This window comes from Heterocephalus glaber, unplaced genomic scaffold, assembly GCF_053883595.1.
Source record: "Heterocephalus glaber isolate CG9 unplaced genomic scaffold, H.glaber_assembly_v1.0 deba00001600, whole genome shotgun sequence".
NCBI lineage: Eukaryota > Metazoa > Chordata > Mammalia > Rodentia > Bathyergidae > Heterocephalus > Heterocephalus glaber.
Genome location: NW_028258372.1, coordinates 15,642,196 through 15,667,076, shown reverse-complemented (window position 1 = coordinate 15,667,076; position 24,881 = coordinate 15,642,196). Strand labels below are relative to the sequence as shown.

At 40.9% G+C, this 24,881-nt stretch overlaps 1 long non-coding RNA gene across 1 annotated transcript in view; it reads left to right on the top strand.

Moving 5' to 3' along the window:
• LOC147823108 (uncharacterized) overlaps nucleotides 1-23,335 on the top strand; it is a 42,721-nt gene extending 19,386 nt beyond the window's left edge. Inside the window, exon 3 of the long non-coding RNA XR_015444524.1 lies at nucleotides 22,375-23,335. This is a non-coding gene — a long non-coding RNA (uncharacterized LOC147823108). The remainder of the gene's footprint in view (nucleotides 1-22,374) is intronic.
• Nucleotides 23,336-24,881: the final 1,546 nt, after the last annotated feature.

The following is a 24,881-nucleotide window of genomic DNA, read 5'->3' as shown; positions in this document are numbered from 1 at the left end:
GGTACATTTTAGGTATACAATATAATGACATTGGAAATTTGCACCTTTACGTAATCTCTCTTAGCTCTTATTTTTCACCCTTGCCCAGCCCTCCCTTCAACCCCTCCATTCCTCCCTATTTACAAAGATTTTTTTCCTATTTTTGCATTTTCTCATATTAATCCCATTCCCTTCTATCCTTTCCCCTAGCCCTCCCACTTTCTTCCCCTTTGCCCCTTTTCTTCCTATTTCACATTACCTATTATACATTTTAGTACTTATTTATACTTTCAGTTTCTCACAACAGAGAAACTGTTTGGTATTTATACATGTGTATCCTATTTATTTCACTTACGAGTATTGCCTCAATGTGCATCCACCTAGCTATAAATGTCTCTAATTTCTCATTTTTTTTTATGGCTGAATGGTACTCCATTTTATAAAAAAACCACATTTTCTTTATCCAGTCTCCAGTTGATGGGCATTTGGGCTGTTTCCAAGTTTTAGCTATCACAAACTGTGCTGCTATGAACATGGGTGCACATATATCACTGTGGTATGATTCTTTTAATTCTTTGGGGAAGATCCCCAGCAGTGGAATAGCGGGGTCAAATGGGACTTCCAGCCCTTGTTCTTTGAGGTATCTGCATACAGATTTCCACAGTGGTTGCACCAGTCGACACTCCCACCAGCAGTGGAGCAGGGTTCCTCTTTCCCCACAGCCCTGCCAGCATTTGTTATTGGTTGATTTCATGATACCAGCCATTCTTTCTGGAGTGAAGTGAAATCTCAGCGTTGTTTTCATTTGCATCTCTCGAATGATCAGTGACATTGAACATTTTTTCATGTATTTATTTGCTATTTCTACTTCTTTGTCTGAGAAATGTCTGTTCATTTCAGATGCCCATTTTTGGATTGGGTCTTTAAATTTGGGTGGTCTGATCTTTTTAAACTCTTTATAGATTCAAGATAGTAGACCTTTGTCTGAGGAAAAGCAGGTGAAGATTTTTTCCCAAATTGTGGGTTGTTTCTTCACACGGCTGGTGGTTTCCACTGCTGTGCAGAAGCTTTTTAATAAGAAGAGGACCCACTTGTTGATTGTTTGTGCTAGTTCACGGGTAACTGAGGCTTTGTTCATAAAGTCTTTTCTTACACCGATGTCTTCAAGAGTTCTACCCAACCTCTGTTCCAACTGGTTCAGAGTTTCTATTTTAATATTTAGATCTTTAATCCATTTCGATTTTAGTTTAGTGCATGGCGAGTGACATAGGTCTAGCTTTAATCTTTGACAAGTTGAAACCCAATTTTTCCAGCACCATTTATTAAAGAGGCTATCTTTCCTCCAATGAGGATGTTTGGCTCCTTTATTGAAGATGAGTTGGCTAAATGTGTCTGGGGTTGTTTCTGCATCTTCTAATATGTTCCACTGGTCCTCAGGTCTGTTTCTTTGCCAGTACCGTGCTGTTTTTATCACAGTAGCTTTGTAGTAGAGTTGCAGGTTGGGGATTGTGATACCCCCTGCCATGTCTCTGTTACCTAGAATTGCTTTTGCTATTCTGGGTCTCTTCTTGTTCCAAATGAATTTTTGGATTGTTTTCTCAAGGTCTGTGAAGTATGCTGCTGGGATCTCCATTGGAATTGCATTCAATCTATATAGCAGTTTTGGAAGTATGGCCATTTTCACTATATTAATCCTTCCTACCCAGGAGCAGGGGATGTCTGTCCATTTTCTGATATCATCTTCAAATTCTCTTTTCAGAGTGCTATAGTTTTCAGAGAAGAGGTCTTTGATTTCTTTCGTTAGGTTGATTTCTAGGTATTTCAGTTTTTTGGATGCTATTGTGAAAGGAATTATTTGCCCTATTTCTCTCTCTGTGAGTCCGTCATTGGTGTAGAGGAAAGCTATTGATTTTGGTGTGTTGACCTTGTAACCAGGTACTTGACTGAATTTGGTTATTAAGTCTAGAAGACTTTTGGTGGAGTTCTTGGGGTCTTCTATATAGAGTATCATGTCATCTGCAAATAATGACAATTTGACTTCTTCATTTCCTATCTTTATTCCTTTTATTTCTTTCTCTTGTCTAATTGCCATGGCTAATGTTTCCAGAACTATATTGAACAAGAGTGGTGATAGTGGACATCCTTGTCTTGTTCCTGATTTGAGTGTGAAGGATTTCAGTTTTTGACCATTTAGTATGATGTTGGCTGTTGGTTTTTCATAGATGGCTTTTATCAGTTTGAGGTAGAGACCATCTATTCCAATTTTTTGTAAGGTTTTTATCATAAATGCATGTTGTATTTTGTCAAATGCTTTTTCTGCATCTATGGAGATAATCATATGGTTTTTGTCCTTGGCTCTATTGATATAGTGTATTACATTGATTGATTTGCGCATGTTGAACCATCCCTGCATCCCTGGGACGAATCCCACTTGATCAGGGTGTATGATCTTCTTGAGGATCTTCTGCATTCTATTTACCAGTATGTTATTAAGGATTTTTGCATCTATGTTCTTTAGTGAGATTGGCCTATAGTTCTCCTTTTCAGTTGAGTCTTTCTCTGCTTTGGGAATCAAGGTGATGCTTGCTTCCAGGAATGAATTTGGGAGTATTGCTTCCCTTTCAATTTCATTGAAGAGTTTAAACAGTAGTGGCAGTAGTTCCTCTCTAAATGTCTTGTAGAATTCAGCAGTGAAGTCATCAGGGCCCGAGCTTTTCTTAGTTCATAAGTTTTTAATTATGTTTTCAATTTCATTGGTTGATATTGGGTTGTTCAGGATTTATAGGTCTTCTTTTTTCAACTTTGGTAATTCCTATGTATCTAGGAATCTGTCCATTTCTTCTATGTTGTTCATCTTTTTGGCGTATAGGTTCTGGAAGTTGGTATTGGTGATCCTCTGGATTTCTGCTGGGTCTGTGGTAATTTCAACCTTTTCATTCCTAATTGCATGGATTTGGGCCTTTTCTTTCCTTTTTCTGATAAGGTTGGCTAAGGGTTTGTCAATTTTGTTGATTCTTTCGAAGAACCAACTCTTGGCTTCATTGAATTTTTGTATTGTTCTCTTAGTCTCCATTGCATTGATTTCTCCTCTGATCTTTATAATTTCCTCCCTTGTATGAGCTTTGGGGTTGTCCTATTCTTCTTTTTCTAGAAGCTTGAGGTTCAGCATCAGGTTGTTTAATTGGGCTTGTTTTGTTTTCCTAATATGCATATTCACTGCTATAAATTTCTCTCATAAGACTGCTTTCATCGTGTCCCATAGATTCCGGTATGTTGTATTGTCATTGTCATTTAATTGAAGGAACTCTCTGATTTCTTCTTTAATTTCCTCTGTGACCCATTGGTTATTCAGAAGTGGGTTGTTCAATTTCCATGTGTTTATGAAATTTTTTGAGTTTCTTTTGCTATGGATCTCCAATTTCATCGCACAATGGTCTAATAATATACAGGGGATAACTTCAATCCCTTTGCACTTACTTATACATGTTCTATGTATGAGTATGTGGTCTATTTTGGAGAATGACCCATGTGTAGCTGAGAAGAATGTGTATTCTGATTTTGTGGGGTGGAAGACTCTATAAATATCTGTTAAGTTCATTTGTTCAAGAGTTCGATTGAGTTCTAGTATTTCATTACTTATTTTTAGTCTAGTTGATCTATCTAATTGTGACAGTGGGGTGTTGAGGTCCCCCACTACAATTGTATTAGTGCATATATGACTTTTCACGTCCATTAGTATTTGTTTTATATAGTTGGGCGCACTAGTGCTTGGTGCATAGATATTTATGATTGTCATCTCTTCCTCTTGGATTCTTCCCTTTATAAGGATGTAGTGTCCTTCTTTGTCTTTCTTAATCAGTGTTGGTTTGAAATCTACTTGATCTGCAAAGAGGATAGCTACTCCTGCTTTTTTTTGGGTTCCCGTTGCATGGAGTATTGCTTTCCACCCTTTAACTTTCAGTCTATGAGTTTCCTTTTGAATTAAGTGTGTTTCTTGTAGCAGCATATTGTTGGATTTTGCTTCTTGACCCATTCTGCCAGTCTATTTCTTTTGATTGGTGAATTGAGACCATTAATGTTGATGGTTATAACTGAAACGTATTGACTTGTCATTGCCATGACTTTTTCTTTTTGTTGGGTTCTCCCCCTTTACATTTAATTTCTTGTCACGCCAGATGGGTTCATTCTGCTTTGTTTCCTGGGGTTGTGATCCTCAATGTCTGTTCCTAGGACATTGTGTAAAATTTTTTGGAGTTCTGGTTTTGTATTCACGTAGTTCCTAAGGTGCTCTTTGTCATGAAAGTATCTTATTTCTCCATCCATTTTGAAAGATTGTTTTGCAGGGTACATCAATCTGGGTTGGAGGCTGTTTTCTTTTAGGGCTTGGAATATGTCAGTCCAAGCTCTTCTTGCCTTGATGGTTTGTATTGAGAAGTCTGCTGAGATTCTGATGGGCTTTCCTTTTTATGTGATTTGTTTCTTTCCTCTGACTGCTTGTAGAACTTTGTTCTTCTGTTGAGTTTCTGGAATCTTAACAATTATATGCCTATGTGTAGATTTTTTTGATCAAGGCTATTTGGAGTCCTATATGCCTCACTTATCTGTATATCAAATTCTTTTCCCCTGCTTGGGAAGTTTTCTGCCATTACTTCTGTGGAGAGTTTTTTTTATGTCATCTCCACTCTCTCCTCTTTCTTCATTGACTCCAATCAGTCTTATGTTATTCTTCTTTGCATTGTCTAGCAGCTGCTGGATTGATTTCTTGTGTTCCCTTATAATTTTGAAGCAATTTTTCTTGTCCTGGTCATTAATTGCAATCTTATCTTCTATATCTGAAATTCCATCCTCACATTGGCTCATTCTGCTGTGTAGACTTTCAATGGAGTTTTTCATGTCCTGGAAATCTATTTGCATCTGTTTTATGGATTCCATTTGTTTCCAGTGTTGGGTTTCCATCATGTTCCTCAGCTCCTCTCTAGATTTATTAATCATGTCTTGCACTAGGAGCACAATTTCTCCTGTTATCTGAGAAATTATTTCCGATTTCATTTTTTCCAGATCCCCTTTTATTGCCAGTTCAGTGGGTCCAGGTGGTTGAGTATCAGAGTGTTCCATCTCATTTCCCTTTGGGGTTGCTGTAGGTGATCTGGAAGTCTGGTTTTGAGACTTATTTACATGTTTTCTCATTTTGACTGGGCGGGCAGTGGGGTGCTGTTGGCACCTGTGAGGATCACCTCCTCTGAGCTGAGACAGGTGGGACAAGGGCCAGGAGTGGTGGTAGGGATGGTGGCTCGGAAGCCCCTTCCTCTGGGCTGGGAGCAGTGGGACAGAAGGCGGCCCAAAAGCCCTTTCCTCTGGGCTGGGAGCAACAGGAGGGATGGTGGCTGGGAAGCCCCTTCCTCTGGACCAGGAGCAGTGGGACGGCGGCTCAGAGATCCCTACCTCTGGGCTCGGAGCCATGATCATACTTAATTTCAGATCTTAGAGTCTGTTATTTCCTCTCTGCCTTGTAGCACACTTTGGGAATGACTCTGCTTATTTTTTCTTCTTGTTTAACCTTTTCTCTGATGTGGGCCTGAGAAGAAAGAAAAACAATTTAATTTTTATGTTATCTGAAGTCAGAATTATAAAGACAAATCTTTTGGAAAAAACATTGCATTCCAAACCCAAATACTGTGGTTCTGAGAGACCAAGCACCATCTTGACACCTTCACTGAGCTCTATGAGGCTTTCACTGAAGGTAATGGTTATGTTTTAAGAGGGCATGATGTGACCTATGGTATTGCCAAATTTTTAAGAGTAATAAGCCATGGAAAAACAGGACTCATTTGTTATCATGAGTTTTAAAAATTATCTTTTGATTTTGCATGGTCAAAAGAGTATTGGATGGGGGCAGTGTTATCAAAGGGCCACCTAGAAAGCTGTTAAAAATACAGATTTCAGTGCTTCACACCAGACTTACTAAGTTCAAATTCCTGGATAGATCTAATATTTTAAATTTCTGACTAGTTTCCCAGTTGGGAAGCTCATTAGGATTGTGGCCACAAATAAATGAATCAAATCCCCAAAGTTTCATCACTTGCCGTTTGTCAGATGGAACTGTTAGAAATCAAAAGGATATCATGTGCCCCAGAGCCCTTTGCTGAATGAAAATTCCTCCGCAAACAGAAGCTTGTGTTGTTAATGTCAGGGGCAATTACAGCATAGACAGATAGCCAGCTGTTGATTCTGCACTTTCTTGAAAATGTCTCCTGTCCCCTTCTCTGGAGCGTAGGTATGGGGTTTTGGAATGTGATGTGTTCATTCTGGACACCCTTCTTTAGCTGAGCTTGTGTCAACTGCAGCTCCAAAGTGCGTGTGGAGTTAACTACAAGCAAGGTTCCATTTGTGCACTTACAGATTTTAAAGGGGACAAGCCCAGTGTTCTCTTCTGTTGATCAGGGACACAAACAAAGCTATTAACTCTAGGTGCAGGGAAAGGAAAAAAAAATCACTTTTCATATTGTGCAACCAACCCTAAATCAGGTCAAGCTCTCCTTCATTTCTGGCTAATATCCAAGTCACAGTGAAAAGCTGATGTTTTTGTTTAGAATGGATTTCTGCAGTGTTTATAAACCAAGTCTCCTTGAAATTTTCATTAGGAGGCTCATACAGTTCACCTCTTGTCCTGCCCTTTATCCTTTCTGCTGGAATAGTTCAGTGATTTTGAAAATTCTCAGTAGTTTAATTGATTAGTAAGGAGAGTAATTTTTGAAAGTCACCTTCTTCAGGGCAAAACTGAGATTGACATACAGTCAAGATTCTGTGACCTTGGTTTATGCAGCACAGGGAATAATGGGAATATGATCTTTATTCCAGCCTTGCATGTGTGAGGAAGGGGAGAGAATAGGCATTTATGGACTTGGTGCCGACACTTTACTCAGTACTCTACATCCATTATGTCATCAAATCCAAATAAGTTATAATCCTGTGACACAGACATTATTATCACTATACACTCTTAATTTGGTATTCAACTGCTTTGAAACTCATCAAATTTGGTACTTAATGCATTTCAACGTGAACATTTTGTCCTGGTGCCCCTCATTTATTTGGTACTTGACATGTAAGCTAGAATTTGTTGGTGTCAATTGTCTCATGACTTGCTATCCTTTCCAACTTAAACAATTTGTTTAGTACTGGTAGTGTTTGGTACTCAGGATACCTTCTGGAACTAATTTGCAAGTACTAAGGTACCACTGTATTTGTAGGCAAGGAAACTGAGGCTCAAGTGTTGTTCTTGTCAGTCCACGGTGGAGCTAGTATTATTTCTGTGCAACAAACCACCCTAAGCCTAATAACAATGATAACCATCTACCATTGCTCACAAGTCTCCAGCCAGCAACAGTTGGCAGGGTAGCTGTGCAGCTCTGCTGACTTGGGTTAAGCCTGGCTAATTTTGGTGGCACTCATTCATGTATTTGCAGCTAGTTGGCTACTTAGCTGGCACGCATGTGTGTGTGTGTGTGTGTGTGTGTGTGTGTGTACATGCATGTGTGTGTGTATCCGCCTCTGTCTCACTGGTCTTGGATAATTGGATAATCTTCCCCATGTGTCTGGCAGTTAGTTAATTGTTGGCTAGAGCGATGGGAGCATGGAAGGTAGTATTTTCCAAAGATGTAACATTGACAGTTTTCTTACCTAAGTGTCTCTTTCTCTTGAATCCAGGCAGATTTTTGTGTTTGTCTTGACCAACAGATATGGTGGAAATAATGCTGGGCCAAGTCCAAGGTTTAGCCCTGAGAACTCGGAAGCTTCCATTTTCTTCCTTTCATGACATTGCTTTTATAACTTACCTATGATTCCATGTGTCCATCCAGTAGTCACAGCTGAGGTACAGTAGCATCAACCACCAGGTGTGCAAGTGAATGAGTCTGTGAGCCTTCACATGACTCCAGCTCCAAGATGTCAAGTTACTCCCACCTGTTGAGTGCACTCCTAGCCTTTCAGATTTCCTAGCAGATGCCGTGTGGAGCAGAGCTGAGGTGTCCTTGCCAGGCCCTGCCCAAATTGCTGATTGTAGGCAGAAAATGATAATTGTTGTTTTGAGTGACTGAGTTTGAGGTGGTTTGTTATGTGATAATACATAACTGAAATAGAGGGCCATGCGTCTCATTTGGCAGGCTAGATTGGGCTTATTTGCATGGTAGCCAGCAGGGTTTAGAGAGTGCTGGGAGGGATGGGGGGTGGAACTCAAGCACAAAGGCCTCTTGAGGGCTAGTCTCAAGAGAGTAGTAGTACTAGTACTCTGTCACTTCCACTAAACCGTACTGTGCAGAGCAAATCACAGGCCAGTGCAGATTCAGGAGCAGGGGAAATAGACTCTACCTTTTGATAAAGCAGCTGAAAGCAAGGGGAAGAATGGGGCCTTGTCTTTTTTGCAAACTACTCAATTATGCTACCTTCTAAAGCTTATGGTCAATTCAAGTCAGTAAGAAAGGTGAAATGACATTTTAAAAACCTAAGAAACTTTAAAGATTGTGTTTCATATAACAATGTATAGAGAACACTGCCTAATTTCTGAAAAGCTTAACCACATAGAATGTCATTTGTGTGAAAAGGTTTTTGAATGTCTTGAACATGGTTATCACAAAGCCCATGTACTTTATCTATAGCAGAGGCATAAAAAACAACCCCCCTTCACGCCCCTCCCCCGGAGACCCAGTGGAGTAGTGGGAATAAAGCCTTGGAAGGGGTGTGGACAATTTTATTTCTTATGTTTCAGAACACACAGGGCATGTGTCAAAGCTTGGTTCACATTCACTCTTTTTTTTTTTGGTACCAGGGATCGAACTCAGGTCCTTGTGCTTGCAAGGCAGGCGCTGGAACCACTGAGCTAAATCCCCGGCCCTCACATTCATTCTTTAATTTATTTGAGAAGCATGTATTCATTGTGCCTGACATAGGTCTAGGTGATGATGGTCTTAGGACTACTGCTAAGGCTCTTGCTGGATCTGAAATCATGAATATCTGCTTCTGAGGATGGGTTACACTGGGTAGCACAGAAAGCCAATTTCACCCTGGGGCAAATTTCATATTGGGCCAGCTTCAGAGTAAATTTGGGAACTCTTGGTAATGGCCTACCTCAATCAGTCACCAATGTACTGGGCTGGCAAATGTAAAGAGTGTCTTCTGGGCTGGGGTGATTTGATTCCTCTGTAGACCTTCTCAGACTTCTCAGGCTAACTGAACAGATGCACTTTAATTCAGTGTTACTCAAATCAACAAATAGTTACTGATGCCTGTAGGCTCCAGTAACTGCCAAGGGAGCTGAACACACAGAGCTAAAATGAAACCTAGGCCTTTCTTCAGAAATGTCAGTAAACCAATGCCTGCATTTCTTGCCATATCAGGCAGGGCATGCACTGAACAGGAACCTGAAATGTAGCCTATGGGTTTAGGAAGATCTAGAAGACTTCAAGCTGAGAAGGAATTACCTAGAAGTGGGAAACACATTGTAGACAGGGGGAACAGCACACACAAAGACCTGGAATCATATGGTATGCTAGAACAAAGAGTTGGTCTGTGAACACCAGAAAAGGCAAGGAGTGAACCAAAGAAGAAGGAAGAGGTTGTAGAAATCAGGAACATGGAGATTGGATTCAAAGGGAAATAGGCAGGGGAACTATAAGTGGTAGTTGTGATAATCAGACCAGCAGTGATGAGGGCCCCAGGCCCAACAATAGTCATAGGACCAGATCATAGGCTGTTTTAAGGATGTGCTGTGTACTGAACATGAATTGACTGGATGGAGGGATGTGGAATCTAGGGTGTTTCCCAGAGTTTGAACAATTCGCTGCTGGTGCTGTCACTGTTTCATGGAGGAATCAAAGGAAAACAAACAGGCTGAGGTTGGAACAGTGGTAATTTTGGTTTAGGGCATGCTGTGTGGGAGAGGTCCTTGGGACTCTAGCCTGATAACATGTACCTTGAAGACTCTAAGACTGTTTTCTGGGTGTTATGCCTTCCACTTTCCCCCTCTCTTGCCTACTTCCATTCTTTCTTCACCTATCTCCTACAAAAACCGAATTCTCAAACCAAAATAGTGGAAGACATATTTGAGATGATCTCTATGTATATAGAGTACTGGACAGGTCTCTGTGTGTATATGGAGTATTGGACCGTCTCCTAGAGCATGCCAAATTTCCCTTCAAAGATCTGCATTGTGAGTATGGTTCAATATCACACACTCCAATAGTGGTTGTCTTTGCAAACATCATACCCATTAAAGTGAGCCCATGCCATGCTGCCTGTCACATACACACACCTGCAGAGTGGGGTGTGTGTTGTTTGTGCCAGTACAGACTACTTCATTTCTGTCCCCAAACCTAAAAGCCATTACACAGTGCCTCAGCTTCAGGGGAGGAAAGTTACTTCCTCTGACTTTACACAGTTTTATAATCTATAAATTAGAACTGTAATTTGAATTTCACAACTATCCTCTGAGGTTTATGGGAAAGATATTAGAATTCCATTTTATTGATAGAGAAAATGAGGGTCAGAAAGTGTATTTACTCACTGTAGTAGACATGGAACACGAACCCCAGTCTTCTTCTCCAAGTCCAATGTTCTCTCTGTTCCTGTATAATGGCCCTGCGTGGGGAAGAATAGCCAAGAAATGGGTGAGCTCTACAGGGCCTGGAATGAGATCCTCTAAGGAAGTACGGTCTGGGAGTGCAGAAGTACACCAAGCACGGTACACTCACATGTACATGATGTCAGCTTCTCTCACAGAGGTGAGCCTTTGCCACTTGTACTCTGGTTGTTTCACTGCTCACGGGCTTTGTACGGCTATTGCATTTGTCTGGTGTGCCTACTAGGGAGGCTGTCTTGTTAAAATGGAATTGTTAATTTTCCTTTGGGTGCTCTAATTAAAAAAAATACATATATGATAGCTTTCTGCTTTTATGCATAAGTATTTTTCCTATCGCATTTATTTCCAGGTCAATAGCTAGTGAAACTCAAGCACCACGCTAACTGAAGGGGCGTGCTTCAGGTCTAAAACTGATCAGGAAGGTGTGCAGTTTAGCAGCCCATCACTCATTGCCTAAGTCGAAGTGACCAGTGATTGGCAGGAAGAAGGCCAGGATAAAGACATCTCACTTTGTTGGTTACTGGTATGCTGGCCCTTTGTGGATCACTTGCCTGGCAGGAAGTGGGCACTCACACAAAGCATGATTGAGAGACTATATGTTTTAGAAAAAGAGATTGTTTAAAATTTTTCTGAGAACCTCAATAATAAGATGGGAATAATATTACACAATGACCAATCCTTTAGGGAAGTAAGATTATGTTATATTCTCCCTTTATTAGCTCCCACTGGAGCCAAAGAAAAATAATTATAAATTACTTTGGTGGATATAAAAAAGGATGTTCAATATAAAAAAGAAAAAATATGGGTATGATGTCTAGAAAAATGGTTCCCAAGAGGTGTTTGAATAACTGATGGATCATGTTAATGTTATTTGAAAGGTACAGCACCACGTTCTGAGTGAATGGGCACATTCTTGTGAGAATAAGTGACATTCTTGTTATTCATTCTGAGGAGAGTCTTTACTTTTTGGAAAATTGCCAAGAGACAGGCTTCCTGGGCTCTCTTTTCCTGCCTGGTAGTTCCCCTAGAGCCCTCAATGTTGCTGGTGGCATTGCTAAGCCAGGAGTCAGAAAACCAAGATTTTAGGCTTCTTTCTTCCATGGATTTATTTTGTGATCTCCTTCCATTTCTCGCCAGTCTACTCTTTGGATCAGTGATGTCATCAGGGTAGTGGAGAACTGTTGATGAATACCTCCCGAATACCTGGAGGAAGGCCAGGTAACAAGGCATGGCAGCTTTGAAGCCTTAGCAACTGCTGTCCATGAAGAGACACAGTACAGAGGCACCTGGAAGAACCCTGCTGGCTCTCCTTCCTCTGAAGCCCCTTTGGGTTGACCCAGAGCTGGAGCTGGGAGGCAGCAGGAGACAGGCCTGTGGCTCCTCACCACCCTGGCCCATGATCTGGTGGCCCTCCTTTGAGACCAGGTGCTCTCCAAGACAGTGGCTGATATTTCACTGCAGGCTACATTTTATCGTGGTCTGAATCAGGTGTGAAATCCTTTGCAGTATAGCCTTGCTTAAAGGGCTCCCAGACTCTGGTAGAGAAGTCCCTAAGTTCAGACCCCATTGCTGGTTGAGTGACACTAAACAGCCAGCTCGGCCCTTAGGAGGTAGTTTGTACATCTGTAAGGCAAGATCAAGTGGTGATACATATAAAGTCCCCACCTTAATGTTTAAGTGAGCTCAGAACTGAGCTATAGCAATTATTCATACTTATTATCATGGTTGCCAGTCATTGGCATTGGACTAAGTTGAAGATGAGGCAAAACTCCTGTCCTGCTGCCCTCAGGCTCTGTAACAGAAATCACTTGCTGACTTTCCCTAATGCTGCCCTCGGCCCTCACTTGGTCCCTGCCACATACTCTCACTGCGGCACGGGGTAGTTCCCTGAGGGTGATGTGATTCTTGTCGCCTGTCACCTTGATAAACATAATCACTCAGCTCTCTGAATGCACTTCAACATGCTGTGTGGCCAGTCCAAGATGCTCCTAAATGTAGAAGCTGCCATTCATCCCATCAAACTCCTTCTTGAGACTCAATGTAAAAGCAATGAGTGGGAAGGTTAGTGTGTAGCCTTTTTGATAAATTGCAGATGGTTTTCATAATAATAAAAATGACAAAAGCATAATAAATATCCATCAGAATATCTGCTTTTGGTTTAAGTGCCTTCCCTTATCACTTTATTTAATTCTTATTATAATCCTCTTGAACCCCAAGACCGTATTTGTTTAGCAAATCTTCATCAACATGAGAACCAATCATCCTGCTCTTCTTATGAATATTTATTCTGTAGGACTCCCAAGGCCCAGTAGCGCAGAGTCCTTTATTCATTTAGAGTCAGCTAAGGAGCGACAAAGAACAATACATCTCATTACCAGATAATTACAGCTGGTTACCTTTTTACATCAATCAACAGCCCATAGCATATTGGACCATTTATGAATATTTTATAAGTAATAAAATTATTTTATTATGGGAAAGCCCCTGAAGCTGCCCGGCCCTTCTAAGTTCCCTGAGTTTCTCTGTGACTTTCTGCAGCACAGCCAGGCTCAGCAGCAGAGGTGGCAGAAGGTTATAAAGGGTTTCCCTTGGGTGAAAACTACAAGATCTGCCTGGGCCTGGTCTCCTGGAGCTTGGGCTCTGTCCTTGAAAACAAGCAGGAAGAGAACCTCTGACCTGGTCATACTCATGTGGCACTTATCACGAGAGTGGTTAAAACATTCAGGTGTATCTATGTGGATGTGGGGGAGGGAACAGGCATGCGGGGCTGGAGATGGATGACCCATCATCCCAGTGTTCTTTGGACAAAGAGGTTTTCAGGGGCACAGGCTTATTGGTACCAAGACTGGGACAGTCCCAAGAAAACCCGGATGGCTGGTCATCTTAGCTCTAGGAGGAAGTCTTACGGATTTGGTCATTATTTTTGGAGGCAATGTACTGTTTTGGTTAATGGTTTAGGGATTGGAGTCAGAACTGATTCAAAGCCTGTGTCCATCATATACTACGAGATCCTGGGCAGGACAGACTCAGTGCCTTAGTTTCTTCATCTATAGAATGGTGATATTAACTGTACCTGCTTCATAAAGTTATTATGTAGATTAAGTGACACACCAAGTGTAGAGTTCTTGATGCATAGAGGGGTTTCAATCACTGACAGCCATGGTATTATCTTACTTGGGAGTACTGTCTCATCTCAGGAGCATTGTGTTTTGAGTCCAGTCTGCCCAAGATGCCCTGGTGTCAGTGTTTTTTGTAGTGTCATCTGCATGGCTGCATGGCCACTTCCTGTGAAATGCTTGTTAACTGGTTGGAGGGCTTTGTTCCAAACCCAGGGTGTGAGGGTGAGAAGTGACAGGGACGAGACTGCTCCAGGACTGGCATCTTTCCCACAGGCAGGATCTGTGTTCTAAGCACTAACTATGCTCAGTGTCATAGAGTGAGGCTTGAGGTGTCAGCAGGCAGAGGACCCAGAAGGTGTGTGAGGGGAGAAGCTGGGGAAGAAGTGTTAATATGGTGGCTAGCAAACATTGGAGCCAGCCCTCCAAAGGCACACCAGGCTATTTTTGTTATCAGATAACCACACTGCTTATATATGGTAGATCTGTTTGTACACACACACACACACACACACACACACACACACACACACCCCCTCACAGTCTGCTGGGTCAGTTGTTTTCCAGAAGGTAAAGTATAGGACTTGGTTCTCTAATTGCCTGATCTCTCTTCTCGTCTCCATTAGGTGGTACAGAGTTGCAGACCTCCTCCTGCAAATTTCTCCTAGTGCCTATTTCTGTCTCAGTTCCCTTCCTTGCCTGGTTTTTCTTCCCTTTGCTTTGAGGAGTTGGGACCCTGCTTTGTAGGATAACAAATAGAACTGTCAAACCCATCAGTGCTGCCGCCTGCAAAGATAAATGGGGCAACACATGGAGCAACCTCTGTGGATCCTGGGGCCCCAGCAGGAACTGACATTGTGACAGATGGGGGGGGACAAGTGGTGCTGACACAATCGGGTCGTGTGAATGTCGAGGGGGTGAGGGTGTTGTCTGCTCCCCTGTTGGCTGCCCCTCCCTCTCTGCCTTGGACACACTGTGTTGCCAAGAGAAGCAGGCAGGTCCCTGCTCCTCCCTGGGCCTGTGAATCCTTCTTGTCAGAAGCATAGGCCAAGAAGCAGGCTGTCTGCAGAGCATCCTGCCATCTCAGGGGTGACAGCTGAGTTCTCTTGCAAAGAAGGCTCATCCTGGGCAAAGAACCAGGGCAAAGTTTGTCTTTAACCCTCACCCTCAACTTTCTCCAGGCCTGATCTGCTGGCTGATGTTCGCATCAGTCCTTCCAAAGAGCCAGCAGGCTCATCTGATCTCTGGTTCTCACCCAGAACTTCTCCCAAGTGTTGTCAATTAGCCTATACACTAGATCTTTCCACTCCTCCCTTGTATATCAAAATACACCCTCTGTGCCCCATTTCATCACGGATCTGTGGGGTATCCTATTAAAGTCTCCAAAATTTTTCTTGCCGAGCAATGCAGACACCAACATATTCCCAGGAAGGACTGGGGTGGGCTTTCTGGAGCTTCTGGTGGAACAGGGTCCATCAGATTAAAACATCACTCCAACAGGATCCAAATGCTTGGTAGTATGCAAAGGCAAACATTTTGCATGGTAATTATTCACTTTAATTTCTTTTCCATTCTGCCCCAAGTGTAGCTTCCCTTTGAAGAGAGATGCAGTCTGAGCTGGGACTTTTCTGGGTCTCTGACTTCAGTAGTCCCAAATTACTACTGAGCTGCCTGGGACCCCAGACAATCAATTCAGTTCATTCAGTATGCAGCCAGGATCCAATTGCTTCAAAGCAATGTGCTGACTGCTATGAATTGGAGAAGATGAGGTGGGGTCGCAAAATAAACAGGACATGACCTGCTTCATCTGGGAACTCACAACTTAGTTGAGAAGAGGTACATGTATGAGTAAGTTTAACATGAGATCAACCATGAGAAACAGTTTAAAGGGCATAGTAAGAATAGGAGTATGAATACTAATTTTGATTTGAGAGGAACGGGGACATCCTTGAGAAAGAGATGGAACTGAAGCATGCCCTGAAGGCTGACTAGGCTCTGGAAGGTTACCATGGTGGGAAAAGCTCTTTATATTAGGAGTATGTCTGTGTTGCTTTTTTGATGCTGAGACACAATACCTGACACCAACAACTGAAAGGAGGAAAGGTTTATTTTGGCTCACATTTAGAGTGCACGATCCACTGGATGGCATGGTACAGGGGCATGGAAGAGAAGCTGCTCATGGCATAGGGAAGGGTTAAGGGAGGAATGGGAAGGGAGATAAGCCCTTGTAGGCAATGCCCCATGGCTCCCTCTTTTTCAACCAGACCCCACCTTTTAAGATCAAGTCAGTGATGAGCCTAGATAATCCAGCCACCTTCCTGAAGCCCAGCCTGGGATTGCATGAGGCTCTTGGAGGGCATCTGGATATAAACCATAACAGAGGAAGAGTACAATTCAGACAGATGGGAGGTGCAGAGTGTACTTGAGTTAGATATGACTAAGCACATGAGGAATGTATGTAAGTACGTATATGGTGTGTGTGTGTGTGTGTGTGTGTGTGTGTGTGTGCGCATGCATGTGTGAGTGAGCAGTTGGTTGGGAGAAAAGATTGGACACAGGCTTAGGAGTTAAACTTCCTTCTACATTCTGCTTTGGGTGAGGGGACAAAATGGCTCTTTACCTGTCATTTCATCTCTCATTACAGAATTCTCTATATAGTTGGACACTGCACTTGATAGAGAGTAGAGAAATACATAGTCACAAAGCTGTCTTTGATTTCTTACAAAAACAGGGTGTGGGCAATGTGCGGACAAAGGACAGAAGGAGAAGGCAATACAGTGTCTTTGAGATGAATGAATGAGTGTGTGTCAATTAACCTCTTTTAGCCTCAATTTCCCTATCTTAAATAGGGATCTCGTATAATGCTTGGCCTAATGATACAGCCCTATAGGGGCTGTGAGGCTCATGACAGAAAATGTATGTAAAGTGTTTAGCACAGTACATCTCATACTTGCTGGCTATTATTATGATTGTCTCCCTAACTCCTGATCCGTTTTAGCAGCCAAGTACTCTCAGACCATGTTAATGGGCAGCTGTATGAAAGCAGCACGTGTTTGTCCACAGAAATGATGCTGCTGAGAGATGCTCAAAGTTGAGATGAAGAGGAGACTTAACAAAATCAATACCACTTTTGGAAAAGATTATATGCTATACTAGGCAGCAAATAGACCATTGAAACTTGATTTGGAAAGTATTTATAGAGTCTATTAGAGATGGTTAAACATACCAACGCAGAGAAAAATAAATAGTGAATTACACACATGAAGCTCACTGGCACTCTTCCTTTGTGTGTCTTTTTCTCTCCCTTCCTTTCCGTCTCTGCCCATTTTCAGGATTAGGGAGGCAGAATCAATTTAGTAACACTCTTAAGAAAAGTTGAGGGAAAAGTCTACACGGTATTATGGTTATGCAGATCTAACCTATTTAGAGTGTGTGAAATTTGGGAACTGAATGGAGAGAAATACCTCAATTTACAGCAGGCAGCAGATGAGTTCCCCCTGATTAATAAACTGATGGGTTTCCGCAAATAACCTAAACTTTTTGTTTAACTTTTTAAGTTACTAGTGAGCAATTTAGTGCATTGGAGCAGTAATTCTGTGATCCCTGGTGGCTTGAAATAATTAGATTATTTTGTGTAATGAACAAATGAAAAGTTAACTCACTGGCATGGATCAATGTTGTAACATGATTTATTTCTTGTAAAGGGGAATGCTCTAGAGTTTAGGCCCTACAAATAACTGTTTTGACTCCCTCCCCTTTTGCATTTATAATATGTTTTGGGTCGTTTTGTGAGAGAGGTTGCCCAGTGGGGTGGGAAGAGCATATGGACTTTGGGATCAGCCAAATCTTGATTCAGTTTTTACTAAGTGTGTGACCTTGGGCAAATAATTTAATATGCAAATCGTTTTATATGCCAGGTTCTACTTCCTTCCCAATAAGGGGTGGTGAGAATACCTTTTGTGGGAGGCAAATGCATTAAATCAGTTACTGACAGGAGAGGACCTAACACAGTTCCTTGCTACCTTGGAAACCCAAAGAAACAGTAGGATCCTTACTGTCTCCCTCACCACTCTGTTATTTTAAAATGATGAATGTTTATAGAAAGGATAAAGAGCACATTCATTAGTTGTGGTTTTATTCATTTGTTGGGCTAAAAGCAGCCTCTGCCTCGATATGGGCTTAAGTGAAGATGTTTATTGAGTACGTTTTTTGGGTATCATAAAAGGAGCTTGAAACCTAAATATTCTTGTAGAAATATATATGAACATTGTGGTTTATTGTCATTAATGACCTAATTTGAGGAAAAGCCTCTATCTTCAAACCAAGCAATGATTACCTTAATATATAAAATTTATACAGAATCTTGATTGGGGAACTGGCTTTGCATTATATACAGTGGACATTCTATAGTCTTAGATAAAGTACCCAGATGAGAAAAAAATCAATAACCAAACAGCATGTGGAGGTTGGGGGACCATTATACTTCAGACAGGGGGTGATAAAAGTGGACCTTATTTGTCCCAAATTTGCTGGTTTTGGGTCCTAGCAGATTGCCCAGCCCACAACGGGCCCACATTAATTAAGCATGGTGGAATGGGGATGTTTGCCCTCAGTTCCTGCTGGAATATTACTGCTTTGGTATTCTTGTTACGATTTGTTCCAAAGCTCGAATCTGTACATCACTTATCCGCTGAATTGAACAAATTGAAAGTGATCATATTTAGAGACTATTGGTGGGAGGTTGCTGCTTCCTCCTCTTTAATAACATCTTGAGAGCTAGCGGGGTTCTCTGATGTTCCTCAGATTCATACTACCTCCCTCTGCACAAATGAACTCAGTTGGAGGTCTGGTTTATTGACGTTTAAATGAGTATATGTGGCTCAGTGTAGTGTCTGTCTAAATGAACACTGCTTCAGTGCATTGAAACTTAATGATTTACTTTGCATCCAGGTGAGAGAGGGGAAGGTTGTGGCATTTGAGCGAGGAGGAGGACATATGGAATATATGTCTTCCAGCAAAAAATAGTTGCAAATTGAATTAATTTCTTGAATATTTCATAGAAGGTTATTTTACTGTTGGGAAGCAGAATTTTAGGAATGTTCTACTAAAGATGGAAAAGTAATACAATAGCTGCAAAAAGGGGAAAAATCAGGAAGGATGTTCAGCCAAGACTACTGACATTGCCCTGGGTTTTCCTACAACTGCATGCTTCCTCTTAGTGGACAAAAGCCCATCAGGATTGAGCTTAAAATCCTTCAGATAAAATCATGGAACCCAAATTTTAGAGGTCAGTCGGACAGAATTCCTTTCTAGGGCTTACATTCCCTCCAGCCACTGTTCAGTTTCTCTGATATTCTCATCCAAAGCAGCTGTCTAGAGACATTGTTTTTACATCTCTACTTCCCAATCTCTTTTCAAGCTTTTCAAATCAAGCCTTTGACTTCATCAATTGATCCAACTTGATTTGCCAAAACTCCATGTTATCAGATCCAGCGGTCAATTCTCTGTTCTCATTTTGTTTGAACTCTCAACAGCTTAAGGGCAATGTTGAATGTTCCTTCTCCTTGAAATACTCTTTTCTTGTTTTCTATAACAATTTATTTTCCTGTTTTCTCTTTGAGCTCACTGATTATACCTCCCAGTCTCCTTGCTCTGTCTCTTCCACTGCACCACCAAATCTTCAAAACTTAGTCTTGGCTCTTCTTTGCCTTGCTGAAGTCTCTTCTTTGCTAATGTATTCAAGTTCCGTGTATTTGAATACACCATCTACACTGATTCTGCGGTATTTATATCTTCAATCACGATCCCCTTCTGAGTTCTAGATTTCTAAATCTAATTGTCTACTGTGCATTGCCACATGTAGACAGTTCAACCTGAGTGAGAGAGGTACTCTTGATGCTTGTTTCCAAATCCCTCAACATATCCAGCAAAAAATCCTGTCAATTCAAGTCCTGCACTAAACCTTACTATATCCATTGCTATGGGCCATAAAATTAAATTCTCATAAATTCTCACACCACCTGTACAAGGGCTGTTCCGTTTAACAGAGGAAGGTACTGACTCACAATTTACTAGTTTTTCTTCAATACTATCGATTCAATATCATTGTTCAAAGATGATTTCCTTGACCCCTCACTTTCTAATGTGTTAATTTCATCCTCAGCTCCTCTTTATGACTTTATAGCCTGCATTATTAGAATTTCTTTGTTTACTTTTGTCTGTGTGAACTAGGATGGAGTCTTTCTCATGCATTGTTTTACCCCCCAAATTCTTTGAAACACTTTACCCTTAGATCATTGTTGGATGAGTGAATGAGGGAGTGAATGACTAGTTTCCATGGAACCTAAGGAGAGGGAAGAAGGGGTATATGGAGACACTAAGTGGATCTGAGTTCTGTCAGCTCCACGTGATTTGTTCCATTCCATTCTATTCCTTTGAAAACAACAACAATAGTAAAAAATTATAAAAAGAAAAATGAAAAAGAGCTTAAGAAAATGCCTAGTTAATCACATATGTATTTTTGTGATCATAGCCTACCTAGGCCCTAAAGTAATAAATATCTATAGGGTACGTACTCAGTAGGAGAAGTGGTGTAGATAGAAGTAGAGAGGCAGGAACCAGAGTGGAAGGTGTACTGACACCAGTCAGCCTGGGAGAGAAAGTTTGGGAGTGAGTGCAGTGAAAGATGACTTTAGGAAACCAGTAGGGGCTGTGAATGCCAACCTGGGGGTGCAGATGTAAATCACTGAAGGTAAGAAGCCATCCAAGTTCTTTCCACAAGTAGTTTGGGGATTACTGAGAATCATGGAAAAACAACATATTACAGATGCTAAATCTGTGGTTTAAGGACCTTGCTGTTATGCCTTCAGCTTGGGTTGAGGAAGTTACAAGAAACACCTTTTTTCTATTCTACTAAGTGGTTTTCTGTGAAGATGAGTGGTGTCAGTGCCAATAAAAGTATGTTAGATAAAGTTTGTATATAATTAACTTGTAATTAATAGTGTTTTTGTTTATGCTAAGGCTCATCTGGACATCATTTAAAATGCTTTAAATAATTCTTCAGGTCTTTTCACTTTGCATTTCTGTATGTTATTACTCCTTGCTTTCATATTACTATTAGATGTTGATTTTTTTCTTTATTTGAATATTATTTGTTTAGTATTCTCTATTTTATAAATTTTTATAATCTCTTCAAATCTTTTTTGGTACAAGGAGGATGTCCTTTGATTAATGTATGCATTCAGGAAGGGTTTCATAGGCTTAGAAATGCCTTTTGTCTGATCTTTTCTTCATGAGTGTGAAGGTGATAGTGTTTACTTGCTATGGAATTGGTGGTATGAATAGTTGATTGTACCTTTTTTCTTTAAGCCATCTTCCTTTGTCCTTGTGAGTCATTTGTTTCTGAAGAAGACTAAGTAGGATTAATGGAGGGGTAAGACTGGTATAGGAATGGTTCTGACTTGAATCTCAAGAGGCTTGATGTAAAGAGCATTAAAAGTTCCTGGAGAGTTGCCATCCAACCTTAAAAAAGTCATTAAGTGGTCACAGAAGGAAGCTGGTTCCCAGCTTGACTCTACTTGCTGAATGGGCTCTGCTTACAGGTTTGACACATCTAGGTATTAGCATTGCCTTTTCTTTTATAACTTTTCAATTTATTTTTTTCCCTTTCAAGGGAAGATTAAGCTGAACGGAGAGTGGTGGTTTTCACATGTAGTCTAGTGATTGTGGGGGTCCTCAAGACCTCTCAGGGGGTCCATGAGATCAAAACTATTTTCAAATAATACTAAGATATTAACTCCCACATTCTCAAGGTAAGAAGGATTTTCTAGAGGCTACATGATATGTACTACAACAAGAGGGTGAATCTGGAAGAGAAATGTTAAAAATGTAAAAACTGATACTCTTTTTACTAAAATAATTTTTATCTTGAAAATATACTTAAAAAGCAAAAATATGTTCTTTATGTTAACATGTGGTGGGTTTCTTGGAGTTTGAAGAAAAATATGTTTTAAACAGTTAAATTTTTGGTTATGATTAGTATTATTAGTATTGACAATTTTTGTGGAAAATGAAAAAGAGACTGTATTAAACAGAACCACTTTGTTGCCCTCAATAATTTTTAAGAATATAAAAAGGTCCTGAGACCAAGCAATTTGACTATAACCACTTCCAAACTGCTAGCATGTCAGTAGTCCCTTTTTCTTTGTGGCAGGAGAGTCATTGAATTAAAGGAATAGAATACAAGGCAGTATTAGTGAGGCAGGTAGAGTGACAAGGGGCTTACTATATACTGAAGACTCTTAGAGCTCAGAGACTATCACCTGTATAATTCATCTTAGTCTCCCCAATGTCCAGCATTATATCCCACTCAGTAACAGGTTGATAAAAATGGGTATTGAAAGGATTGAAGAATGTATGGTCAAATCACAGTCCAACCTAGCAAAAAGCGCATTTGATGTGGTATGCAAGGCCTACTTAACGTAACTCCTGCAATCTGTAGTCTAGGTGAGCTTTTGTTCATTTAGTTTTCAATTTCTTTCTTTCCTCAAAAGCTGTTTATTGAGTGACTATTATGTGCCAAGTGCTATGTCAGGCCTGACTCTACGTAAGTCACATTCTGTCTTCATTTTTCTCATCTCTTAACAGGAAGCTCCAATAAAACATGAAACCTCTTCTAGTGATGTCTTCTGGATAATACAAAAACTCTTCTGTATATCTCTCTTGGATAAACTAACATAAGAAGAAAGATAACTTTCCTCAGGCAAGAAGCGTGGTCTGCTTTAAGTGCTCCTGCAGAAACTTAAGTGGCAGATGGTCGACTGCCTTGGAGTTATACAGATAGAAATTGTAAAGTTTGTAAATGAAATAAACCCTAAAGCATGAAATCTTCCAGTTCATTTTTTTCCCTACATTTATTCCATATTAGACTTCAACTGAATAATTTCAAGAAAGGGAACTTAGAGACACTGCCAGTGCCTCTCCTCCCTGGAAACATGGTGCTCAGAGCTCTTTCGTGAGACACCTGAGGGATTTTGTGTAGCTCATGCAAGCTGGGAGACTGTTTCATTGCTCTAAATGGGCCATGATCTTGGAATAATAAATGCCCCTTCCCTCCAGTCATTTTTTCAGAACTTCCACTCAGGGTAGCAAATTCTTAAACATGAATACTACATCTGCCCGTTTCTTGGAGCCTCATGTGGCTGGGTTCCCACCTGCTTTAGTTAGTTTTCTGTAGGTTTTATTGCAGAAACAAGCAGCCTCCAAACCTCAATGGCTTGCCACGAAAGTTTATTTCCTAATCACGTTTCAGACTAGCTGTGGAGTAGAATAGCATCATTCTTGCTCCAAATATCTTCTTCCTTTAAGAATCAAGGTAGGAGCAGCAGCTGATATCTGGAATAACTGCTCTTATGGAAAATGAACAAGAGACATGGTTGACTCATACAATTGCTTTTATGCAGAATGTGGCATATGCCACTTTGGTTCACATTCAGTTGGCCAAAGCAAGTCACATGCGTGGGACATCAATGTGGCAGGGAGTAGAGTTCTCTCATGAGGAGCTTCTGTAAATGGCTTGGCAATGGCCAGTGATGCATATTTCTCTTACACACAGGGAGAGTAAACAACTGAGGACAATATTGTAACCTAGCACACTATTCTTTCTTTGTAGAGTGTTATATAAACAGATTGCTTTCTTTACCCAGTTCATTTTACTTTGTGATATCTAAGAAAGAAAGGAGCTCTTTATTGAATTTATGAAGATATGCTTTTGTCCTGCTAGAGTAACATTAGTGATGGGTTTTAGTCTTTCTGCCATGGAATTATGAAAATATGGGAAAATGAAAGGACACAACCTTTCCCAAACAGAAATCAAATAAGCACATCCTCACGGAAAATAGTTTTCTTTTGTCCCTGACATCTCTTAAAGGAGAGAGGCAGTGAACAAGAGTTCTGGCTAATATACTTTTTCTTTTTTGTCTCCGTGCCTTCTCTGTCGAGTCATCACCTGTGCCTCTGAGCTTAGAGAACAAGCATAGATGGTACCCTGCTGTTGAACACTAGAAGCGAAGATCAAAGGAGATAGCCTAGAAATGCAAAATGTGCTCATTACCCCTTCCCCCCAAACTCTCCCACCTTTCTGCTTCAGTTTTCACTCAGGCCATTAACACTTTGCACCTGGACTATTACAATAGTCTTCTAATTGGTTTCACTGCCTTCATATTTATATCCTCATAATCTGTTCTCCATCTGAGGAATCTTTCTAAAGTTAAACTAAACCATGCTACGCTTTTCCCATTCTCTGCCTCTTTGCACCATGATTTAATTACCTAAAAAATGGGACACTATCTGCTTTATAGGGAAAGGTACGAGGAAATAATATTTATGAACTATCCAAAGCAATATCTCAACAAATGGCAGCTAATGATTATCATAAAATATATAAAGATCCTTTATCACAATCTGCCAGGCCCTCCACCTCTGACTGCCAACAACCTCATCAGCTGTATTTGGCCACCAAACCTAGCTCCACCGTCACCACCTGCACCCTATGTTGTTGCTTTGCCAAGCTACACTCAGTTTCCTAATAAGCCTTCCTATTCTTTAGCTCCATGCCACTGCCCGTGTGCTCATTTTGGACTGTTCTGCCTTAGGTCCGTCCACTGGGGCTCCTGCTTAGAAGGAAGACGTGTTTCAAAAGTCACATTCTGATGCTCACCTGACCCTCCACTGACACCCCTGAATCACTCCTACCTCTGTATGGCCTGGTTTGGTCTGGGGTTTGTTTTGTCTGTTAGATTATAAATCCCTGGAGGGCAAAGGCTGTCTTTTTTTATTAGTACATATCTGCAGTCCATAATGATTACATTCCTCATGGAGCACTGGTACATGCACACGACAGATCTCAGCACTTTCTTTCATCCCCTTTCCTTCCTCTCACTCTCCTTTCCCTCCATCTCCTGGTCCTCTTCCCTTTTGTAAAAGCTCACCCTTTTCTGAACATCTGTCTTTTATTTTGCTTGTTATTTATATTTTCAGTGTCTCATATTAAGAGAAACCATGTGGTATTTAAGCTTATGTGTCTGACTTATTTCACTTAGCATTATGGTCTCAAGGTGTATCCACTTTTAAAAAAAATGACTCAAGTTTATCCT